Raw genomic sequence first — 9,063 nt, forward strand, 5'->3', positions numbered from 1 at the left:
TCAATTCATTTCAGTCCCCTCAAATTCACTCAATTCATTTCAGTCTCCTCAAATTCACTCAATTCATTTCAGTCCCCTCAAATTCACTCAATTCATTTCAATCCCCTCAAATTCACTGAGTTCATTTCAGTCCCCTCAGATTCACTCAATTCATTTCAATCCCCTCAAATTCACTCAATTCATTTCAGTCCTCTCAAATTCACTCAATTCATTTCAGTCCCCTCAAATTCACTCAATTCATTTCAATCCCCTCAAATTCACTCAATTCATTTCAGTCCCCTCAAATTCACTGAGTTCATTTCAATCCCCTCAAATTCACTGAATTCATTTCAATCCCCTCAAATTCACTCAATTCATTTCAGTCCCCTCAAATTCACTCAATTCATTTCAATCCCCTCAAATTCACTGCAGTTTCAAAACAATCCCCCCCTCTGCCCTGCACATTCCTGTTTCCAATCACCAAATTAGACAGAAGTTTTCTTCTTCCTGGGGCAGTCCTTGTCTGGGGCAGTCTCTCCTGCCAGCCTGAGCAGTCAGGCTTGAAGCTGCCTATGACCAAGTCTGATTGTGGTTGTTGTTGTTGTTGTTGTTGTGAGGAGTCTTAAGGCAGCAAAGCTCCTCAGACACGTCTGTGTGTGCTGGCTTGGGACCTGCAGGTATTTGGGTGGAGAAGAAGACAGGGAAGGGTTAGGGATACCAAAGTTTTGGTTTTCATGGCGTGTGCCTGCCAGGATCATCAAGAAATAAGACAACATAGTTCATGAAGACATCTTGAGGCACCAGAAATCAAGCTGTTTGCTTCGTTTGGTACCATGAGATCAAGTGAGCTACAAATCCTTGATACCTGAAGTCAGATCATTGTGATCTGATGGGAGTTAAATTCAGAGGTAACCTCTGGAAAGCTTCCCATCTGATGGGACCTGCTTGGGGAAAAAAAAAACCCAAAGTCTGCAAAGGCAGGAATTAGGCTCTCCAATGTGTCAAAAGAGCATCTGAAAGATGCTCCTTGAGGAGCAGCTTTTTATTTCATAGAGGGAATTTGTTCTAGCTGCTGTGGTTTTCCACTAAGGATTTTGGTTGAGGTACTTAGGCTGTTTATTTACTTCTTTAATTATTATTAGTCTTAGTCTCCTTTCCCTCCTCATCCCACCTCCTTCAAGCTGCAGACACCAGAGAAAACAACATGATGTTTGCTTCTTGCTGCTGCTCCTCCTGAATGTGATGGGATCAGTCTGAGAGCTGAGGGGTGTGGAGGAAAAGCAAGGGGACAAAGGTTCTTAAAAAGAGTCTTCTAGGAGCCTGGGAATAGCTGTAAGGCAGAAGCTTCTGCACGGAGAGGAAAGGGACACAGCCAATGGCAAAGAAGGAGGCCAGGAAAATGAGTGGCTTAGAAGCCATGTTTGCAAGCATGACAAATGTATCTACCTGGGCAATGAGAGTTAAGGTTTTAAACAACACTGAGTTTGCAGCAGTGAAAAGGAAGGACAACTCTTGAGGGTTAAATCCTGCCCTTGGATCCAACTCTTCTGTTGCCCGGGACGATTGAGAGGGAAGGTTTTGAACCTTTCACATCTGGCTTTAGAAGCAAAACAACCAACCCAGACTGTTTTGTAGGTGACTCTGGAGTGACTTCTAGATCAGAAGATCTCCAATTGATCTGCTGATCTGTGATTTCATCAGCCAGAGCAGTCTCTCTGGAGTCAAACGTGACAGCTCTTTAGCTCTACAGTGCCAAACTGCAGTTTTGACTGTTATAGGGAAGAGGGAATTTGCCCAAATCAATGTCTAGGCTCTCTGAGTCTAGCTTAGCCATTCCCACCTAACATCCTGGTTGCTCATAGTTCCTGAAGGTTCCTGTCTAGAGTAGTCCTTTGCACCCTCTCTGTTGCTAAACAGTTACTGAGAAGAAGGCAGCCTGCTGTGCCTGAAAGTTGTGTACAAAGAGCAGGGGATGGTCTTGGTAGGGCTTCCCAAACCACGTTGACCAGAAACTGGGGACAGGATTTTTAGCAGGGCCTGTTGTGACAGGGCAAGGGGTGACAGGTTTAAACTGAAAGAGGGAGATTCACACTGGCTACAAGGAAGACTTTTGTTTGTTTGCTTGGTTGGTTGGCTGGTTGTTTTATGCATTGAGAGTGGTGAGACCCTGGCCCAGTTGCCCAGATGCCCCATCCCTGGAAGCATTCTAGGTCAGGTTGTTTGAGCAACCTGCTCTGGCTGCAGGCAGCAAGGGGTTGGACTACAGGACCTTGAAAGGCACCTTCCAACCCAAACCCCTCTGTGATCCTATGACATTAACTATCTGTTTGTATCTGGCAGACCTCAGCTATGTCAATACTTTGTTTTCCTCAGCTGTTCTTAGAGGACCCAGCTAAGGGTCTGTGCTGCCAGCAGATCCAGAGAGGTGATTCTGCCACTTTGTTCTGCTCTGGGGAGACCTCACCTGCAGTACAGTGTACAGGTCTGGAGCCCTCAGCACAGCAAGGACCTGGAGCTGATGGAGAGGCTCCAGAGGAGGCCATGGGAATGCTCAGGGGGTTGGAGCAGCTCTGCTGTGAGGAGAGGCTGAGGGAGCTGGGGGTGTTCAGCCTGGAGAGGAGAAGGCTCTGGGGAGACCTAAGAGCAGCCTGCCAGGACCTGAAGGGGGCTGCAAGAAGGCTGCAGGGAGACTGTTTGCAAAGGCCTGCAGGGACAGGAGCAGGGGCAATGGCTTCAAACTAGAGCAGAGCAGATTGAGATTGGATGTGAGGAAGAAGTGCTTCACCATGAGGGTGGTGGAACACTGGCACAGGCTGCCCAGGGAGGTGGTTGAGGCTCCTTCCCTGGAGATATTCAGGGTGACGCTGGACAGGGCTCTGGGCAGCCTGCTCTAGTTGGGGCTGTCCCTGCTGACTGCAGGGAGGCTGGGCTGGGTGAGCTTTGGAGGTCCCTTCCAGCCCAGCCCATTCTGTGACTCTAAGGGGCCTGTGATGTTTCTTGGCCGTTGATTGAAGGCGGTGGTCACCAAGACTTTGGTTTTTCCTTTGTCTTGCAGATCATGTTGTGTCTGTGGATGCTGCCATGCACAACAGCCTTCAAAAGCCCAAAGGAAGTTTATGTCTCCTTGCTGTCCATCAGGACCAGCTTCCTAAAGACCAGCAAAAGATGAGGTGCCTGCTAAGTTTGCTCAGGAGAAATAGGGAAATGAAGGTTGCCTGAATAGCTTACTTACAGAATTGACCTAGCTGATTTCCTAGGGTTGTTCCATGCTTTCTTGCAAGGTCTACTGGCTGCTTGTGCTTATTCATAACTGTCCTCTCCTGTATGGACTTTCTGATGCCTAATGGCAGCCTTTCCCTCCAACCTAGGAGCAGCCCAGAGAGCCAAGCAGAGCCTGAGCTGCAGCAAGAGAAGTGTGGCCAGCAGGGCCAGGGAGGGGATTCTGCCTCTCTGCTTCCCTCTGCTGAGACCCCACGTGGAGTACTGTGTTCAGTTCTGGAGCCCCTATTAAAGATCTGGAGGTGCTGGAAGGTGCCCAGGGAAGGGCCACAAGCTGGAGCTGCTCTGCCATGAGGACAGACAGAGAGAGTTGTGGTTGTTCAGTCTGGAGAGGTGGAGTCTCTGAGGAGACCTCACTGTGGCCTTCCAGTATCTGCAGGGGGCTCCAGGAAAGCTGGGGAGGGACTTTTGAGGTTGTTAGGGAGTGATAGGATTGGGGAGGATGGAGTAAAACTAGAAGTGGGGAGATTGAGATTGGCTGTGAGGAAGAAGTTGTTGCCCAGGAGGGTGGTGAGAGCCTGGCACAGGCTGCCCAGGGAGGTGGTGGAAGCCTCCTGCTTGGAGGTGTTTGCAGCCAGGCTGGAAGGGACCTTAAAGATCATCCAGTTGCAACCCACCTGCTGTGGGCAGGGACACCTCACACTAGATCAGGTTGCTCACAGCCACCTCCAGCCTGGCCTTGAACACTTTCAAGGAGGACACATCCACAACCTCCCTCAGTAACCTGTGCCAGGCTCTCACCACCCTCACTGTGAAGAATTTCTTCCTCATCTCTGGTCTAAATCTCATCTCTTCCAGCTCAAAGTCACACTTGCTGCTTTGCTTTGGTGGTTTCCTTCCTGGTCCCCTGCTCATCCTTGAGATTACTTCCTGTAATCACTTTGATTGCACTGCAGACTATTGTGCACCACGAGAAAAGCAGCAGCAGCACAGGAACAAGGATGTTCTCACATGACTTTCAGTGCCATAAAAGCCCCAAGTAGGGTCAGCAGTGGTTAAATATTAAGGAAGCTTCTAGTCTGGCTAGAAGTAATTGGAGGGCTGTCTCCTCTGCTTCAGCATAAACATCTACAGTTCATCCTGGCTACACCTATGTAATCCAGAGGTGCTTGTGCTGCTTGGCATTGGTCTATGGCAGCTACAATCATCCTGTGGCCAAAGTGACAGAGGACCTCCCCCCAGAGTGCTGTCTTGGTGACAGATGGAGAATCACAGAATCAGTCTAGGTTGGAAGGCACCTTTCAAGGTCACCCAGTCCAACCCCCTGCCATGGGAAGGGACATCTGCAAGTAGAGCAGGTTGCTCACAGCCCAAATAGAATGGTCCCAGGGATGAGGCTTCTCCCACTTCTCTGGGCAACCTGGGACAGGGTCTCACCACCCCCGGTGTAAACAATTTCTTCCTTCTCTCCAGTCTGAACCTTCCTCTTTCAGTTCAAACCATCACCTCTTGCCCTGCTAAGAAGTCCCTCCCCAGTTTTCTGTTCAGCCTCTTGAAGCACTGAAAGGCCATCAGAAGGTCTCCCTGGAGCCTTTTCTTCTCCAGGCTGCACAACCCCAACTCTCAAGCTGTGCCAGGGGAGGTTTAGGCTGGAGGAAGTTTTACACAGAGAGAGTGATTGCCCATTGGGATGTGCTGCCCAGGGAGGTGGTGGAGTCCCCATCCCTGGAGGTGTTCAGGAGGAGACTTGATGGGGTGCTTGGTGCCATGGGTTAGATGATTAGATGGTGTTGGATGACAGGTTGGACTCAATGGTCTTGAAGGTCTCTTCCAACCTGGTCTGTCCTGTCCTGTCCTGTCCTGTCCTGTCCTATTCTATTCTATTCTATTCTATTCTATTCTATTCTATTCTATTCTATTCTATTCTCCCAGCCTGGCCTCACAGCAGAGGGTCCTGGCTGTGCTGTGTTTTGTCCAGAGCTGGACACAGGTCTGACAGAGGCAGTCTCTACTGTCAGTCTGAGCAGCCCCTCTAAGTGCCACTCAGCTGGCCAACCTTTGCTTCCCTCACTGCAGACCACGTTCTCTACCTTTGAGGGTATTGCAGGCTTGTAGAACCAACACTTCTACAGGAGATCAGATGGGTTCCAGAGGCCACTGAGCTTGCAGACAGTCATTAGGTTGCTGGGTTGTGGTTTCTTCCTGGGGATCTGGTGGTACTGATTGGCAGCAGCTGAACATGAGCCTGCAGTGTGCCCAGGGGGCCAAGAAGGCCAATAGCATCCTGGCCTGCATCAGGAGCAGTGTGGCCAGCAGGAGCAGGGAGGTCATTCTGCCCCTGGACACTGCACTGGTTAGGCCACACCTTGAGTCCTGTGTCCAGTTCTGGGCTCCTCAGGTTAGGAAAGATGTTGAGCTGCTGGAAGGTGTCCAGAGAAGGGCAAGAAAGCTGGGGAGGGGTCTGGAGCACAGCCCTGTGAGGAGAGGCTGAGGGAGCTGGGGTTGCTTAGCCTGGAGAAGAGGAGGCTCAGGGGAGACCTTCTTGCTCTCTGCAACTCCCTGAAGGGAGGTTGTAGCCAGGTGGGGGTTGGTCTCTTCTGCCAGGCAGGCAGCAGCAGAACAAGAGGACACAGTCTCAAGCTGTGCCAGGGGAAGTTTAGGTTGGAGGTTAGGAGGAAGTTCTACACAGAGAGAGTGATTGCCCATTGGGCTGTGCTGCCCAGGGAGGTGGTGGAGTCCCCATCCCTGGAGGTGTTTAGGAAGAGCCTGGCTGAGGCCCTTGGTGCCATGGTTGAGTTGATCAGATGGTGCTGGGTGAGAGGTTGGACTGGATGATCTCTGAAGTCTTTTCCAACCTGGTTAATGCTGTGGTGGTTCTGTGATCTGCCCTCAGTCTGTTCTTGTCCAGACTAAAAAGACCCTATTCTCTCAGTCCATGAAGGCGTCTTGAACTCCAAGATGAGATAGTCATGTGTAGAACACTTGTTGAGAACAGACCCTGGTTCTTCATTCTTCCCAGGAGCTGTTCAGGTGGTTTGGCCTTGGCCATGCCAGGGATCTTCTGGAATAGGCTGCCCAGAGAGGTTGTGGAGTCTCTTTCTTCAGAGACACTCCAAACCCAACTGCATGTGGTCCTGTGTGCCCTGCCCTAGGTGATTCTGCTTTGGCAAGGGATTGGACTCGATTGCATGCTGGGCTGCATCCAAAGCAGCATTGCCAGAGAGCCAGAGAGGAGATTCTGCCTCTCTGCTCTGCTCTGGGGAGACCTCACCTGCAGTGCTGGGTGCAGGGCTGGAGCCCTCAGCACAGGAAGGACCTGGAGCTGATGGAGAGGCTCCAGAGGAGGCCATGGGAATGCTCAGGGGGTTGGAGCAGCTCTGCTGTGAGGAGAGGCTGAGGAAGCTGGGGGTGTTCAGCCTGGAGAGGAGAAGGCTCTGGGGAGACCTAAGAGCAGCCTGCCAGGACCTGAAGGGGGCTGCAAGAAGGCTGCAGAGAGACTGTTTGCAAAGGCCTGCAGGGACAGGAGCAGGGGCAATGGCTTCAAACCAGAGCAGAGCAGATTGAGATTGGATGTGAGGAAGAAGTTCTTCACCATGAGGGTGGTGGAACACTGGCACAGGCTGCCCAGGGAGGTGGTTGAGGCTCCTTCCCTGGAGATACTCAAGGTGAGGCTGGATGAGGCCCTGGGCAGCCTGATGTGGTTGGGGATGTCCCTGCTGGCTGTGGGGAGGTTGGGCTGGCTGAGCTTTGGAGGTCCCTTCCAGCCTGGAGCATTCTGTGATTCTATGACAGAAGGGCATTTCTGTTTTCCTGTGCCGCCATCAGCACAGGCCCTTGTGCCACCTCTGTGAGAATCTCTGGTGCCACCCCTGTGAGAAGCTCTGGTGCCTCCACTGTGAGAATCTCTGGTGCCACCCCTGTGAGAAGCTCTGGTGCCACCCCTGTGAGAAGCTCTGGTGCCTCCACTGTGAGACACTTGGGTGCCACCACGAAGCACATTATGATTAAGAAACCCTTTCCTAGAGCCCCAAGGCATCGGAGGTCTGTTTCTGGAATAGTGTGGCCAGCAAGAACAGAGAAGTGATTGTCCCTCTCTGCTCAGCACTGGTGAGGCCACAGCTTGAGTACTTGCTGCAGGGGCCCTCACTACAAGAAGGATATTGAGAGGCTGGAGCAGGTCCAGAGAAAGGCAACAAAGCTGGGGAAGGGTCTGGAGAGTAGGGCTGGGGAGGAGCAGCTGAGGGAGCTGGGGGTGCTCAGCCTGGAGAAAAGGAGGCTGAGGAAGACCTCATTGCTCTCTGCAGCTCCCTGAGAGGAGATTGGAGTGAGGTGGGGATTGGTCTCTTCTCCCAAGTAACTAGTGATGGGATGTGAGGAAATGGCCTCGGGTTGCAGCAGGGGAGGTTTAGTTTGGGCACGAGAAGAAACTTCTTCCCTGAAAGCGTTCTCAAACACCGGAATAGGCTGTCATGGGATGTGATCTTTGAGGTCTCCTCCAACCTTGGTGATACTCTGTGATCCTGTGATTGAATCCCCGTCCCTAGAGGTATTTGAAAGAGGCAGGGATGTGGTGCTGAGGGACATGGGCTAGCACCAGAATTGGCAGAGTTAGACAAAGGCTGGACTCAGCGACCTTAAAGCTCTTTTCCAACCAAAATGATTTCATAACGCTATAAATCACTCCATACCTCCTCAGGTGGTGGTGTTTTGTCCCTCCTGGTTTGCTGTCAGGATACATGGAAAACCCATGGTGCACCCCACAGGACATAGTTTCATAGTTTCATAGTTTCATTCAGGGTTGGAAGGGACCACAAGGATCATCTAGTTCCAACCCCCCTGCCATGGGCAGGGACACCCCACACTAGATCAGCCTGGCCACAGCCTCAGCCAGCCTGGTCTTAAATACCCCCAGGGACGGGGCCTCGACCACCTCCCTGGACAACACATTCCAGGGTTTCACCACTCTCATGGGGAAGAACCTCCTCCTCACATCCAGCCTGAATCTCCCCACCTCCAGCTTCATTCCATTCCCCCTAGTCCTATCACTACCTGATATCCTGAGAAGTCCTTCCCCAGCCTTCCTGTAGGCCCCCTTCAGATACTGGAAGGCGACAATTAGGTCACCTGGGAGCCTTCTCTTCTGCAGACTGAACAGCCCCAACTCCTTCAGTCTGTCCTCACAGGAGAGGTGCTCCAGCCCTCTGATCATCCTTGTGGCCCTTCTCTGGACACCTTCCAGCACCTCCACATCCCTCTTGTAATAGGGACTCCAGAACTGGACACAGTACTCCAGGTGGGGTCTCACCAGGGCTGAGTAGAGGGGGAGGATCACCTCCCTCGACCTGCTAGCCACACTTCTGATGCAGCCCAGGATCTGATGGGCTTTGTGGGCTGCAAGTGCACACTGAGAGCTCATGTTGAGCTTTTTGTCCACCAGCACCCCCAAGTCTCTCTCTTCAGGGCTACTTTCCAGCCAGTCCCTGCCCAGCCTGGATTTGTGCCTGGGATTGCCTCCACCCAGATGCAGGACCCTGCACTTGCTCATATTGAACTTCATGAGGTTGGCCTGTGCCCACCTCTGCAGCCTGTCCAGGTCCCTCTGGATGGATCCCTTCCCTCCAGCTGTCTGCTGCACCACACAGCTTGGTGTCATCAGCAAACCTGCTGAGGGTGCACTCAATGCCACTGTCCATGTCCCCCACAAAGATGTTGAATAAGACAGGTCCCAGGACTGATCCCTGAGGGACTCCACTTGTCACTGGCCTCCACTGGGACATGGAGCCATTGACAGCCACTCTTTGGGTGTGGCCATCAAGCCAGTTACTTATCCATCTAGTGGTCCACCCATCAAACCCATGTGTCACC

Source organism: Melanerpes formicivorus, unplaced genomic scaffold, assembly GCF_026170545.1.
Source record: "Melanerpes formicivorus ecotype bairdi unplaced genomic scaffold, bMelFor1.0.p_v2 SCAF_108, whole genome shotgun sequence".
NCBI lineage: Eukaryota > Metazoa > Chordata > Aves > Piciformes > Picidae > Melanerpes > Melanerpes formicivorus.